This window comes from Pteropus vampyrus, unplaced genomic scaffold, assembly GCF_000151845.1.
Source record: "Pteropus vampyrus isolate Shadow unplaced genomic scaffold, Pvam_2.0 Scaffold802, whole genome shotgun sequence".
In the NCBI taxonomy this organism is placed as follows: Eukaryota; Metazoa; Chordata; class Mammalia; order Chiroptera; family Pteropodidae; genus Pteropus; species Pteropus vampyrus.
The window spans coordinates 25,814-27,757 of NW_011889583.1; positions in this window are offsets into that span (position 1 = coordinate 25,814).

The window sequence follows — 1,944 nt, forward strand, 5'->3', positions numbered from 1 at the left end:
GCAATGTGTGTTTAAGATTGTAATTTGGATTCAGGGAAATTGAGTTAAGACCTAGAGTATCGGGGTAGGGAGTAAAATGGCACAGATCAGTGGTCTGGGGCGAGACAGCAGGAGGACTGAGATGGGAAGAAGTTGGAGACAATGTATCTGCTGGGCACTTAGAATATTTCACATATATAACCTCATTTATCCCACCCATAACAATATGAGGTAGTGCTATGCTTATTTCTAGATGAAAGTGAAACATAAAACATAATGTAACTGACCTAAGGTCACAGGACCAGTAAGAACAGAATCAGGATTCCCTTCTATACCACAATGCAAGTAATATAAAATACCATGTGCTATTGTTTCTTTTTCCCACATATATTGCTTGATAGTGAGTGAGACACCAAGTGAAAAAAAAAAAGCCATAGTAGGTAAATAAGGATAAGATAATGAGCTTGAACCCTCTTATACTTAGATTGATTACACACATACACCGATAAAAAAAATTATACAATATGGAGATCAGTTGCTGATCTCTCTCCATGCTTAATATTTCAAAGGGATTAATCTGAATTCAAAATTGATTATTGGGAGATCTGAATTTATGATTGATGCCATGGCCCAAGATCAGGCATAAGATGAAACCATAGCTACAGCAATAGTAAAAAATATATTTGTAGCTAAATGAATATAGGTGTCTATTCATTACGTGCATTACTCATTATGTGCATTACCCAAAGAGAGATCTTGGTCTCTGCTCTTGATTGCTAGGTAGTTTGTATAGTCTAGATCCCTTATTCTTCCCCACCCCTTATTTTTTTCTCCTTCCTTTCACTACTTCCACTAACGAGTGTGTAAAGACTGGTCCAGATTAATGTCAGAAAGTCTAGTTTCAAACTAATTTCACATTTTGATTTTACTGCTTATTAGCTTTGCAAGAAATGGAAAGTTAATTAACTTACCAAGACCTTTCCCTTCCATAAACTAGATACCAGCAGAACTTGTGCCATAGAATTGTGGGGAGAACTAAATGAGATAATATATGCAAATGAAGATAAGAATGATGTCTGAAAAATAATGGGTACCCAATTAATGATAGCTATTATTATTGTAGTGCTTATTATTAATATTAATTACCTTATCTCCTAATATTTTTTTCTTGAGGAAGAGCAAAATTAGTGTATTTACTTGGAACCCATAATTTTAAGAGAGACAGAGTGTTGGTTTCTATAGTGCAGATGAGGAGTGATATTGGGATTATTTATGGAGAGTGAAAAGGGAAAAGAATCAAAGGCCTTTAGAAGAAATTATTTCCAGTATCAATGCTTTGTTTGGGAATGTTTTTATTTAAATTTTATAGATCTCAGTTAATGGTGGATGAATTCTTCAATGGGGACCAGCAACGACTTTTAAAAATTATGCTATTATGACTCTGCAGAAGAATGTCTTCTCCCAATGGCACTGAGTCTCACCCTTCTTCATTCCTGTTGCTGGGAATTCCAGGGTTGGAAGTCGCACAAGTGTGGCTTGGCTTTCCCTTCTGTGTAGTGTATCTGATAGCTCTAGTTGGAAATGTCATCATAGCCTTCACCAACCCATGTTCTACTTTCTGGCCATGCTGTCAGTGACTGACCTGAGTCTCTCTACTACTACCATCCCCAAGATGTTGGGTATCTTCAGGAGTTGTGCTTTGAGTGCTGTGTTTCTCAAGTCTTTTTTATACACTTTTTTACAGTCATGGAGAGTATTATACTTCTTGCCATGGGTTTTGATCGCTATGTGGCGATTTGCAACCCCCTCAGATACAGTATGATCCTCACCAACAGAATTATTGGTGTGATTGCTGTGGTGGTAGTTCTATGAAGCTTATGCATGATTGTTCCTATAGTTTCTCTCCTCCTGAGGCTGCCTTACTGTGGACGTAGAATCATCCCTCATACCTATTGTGAGCACATG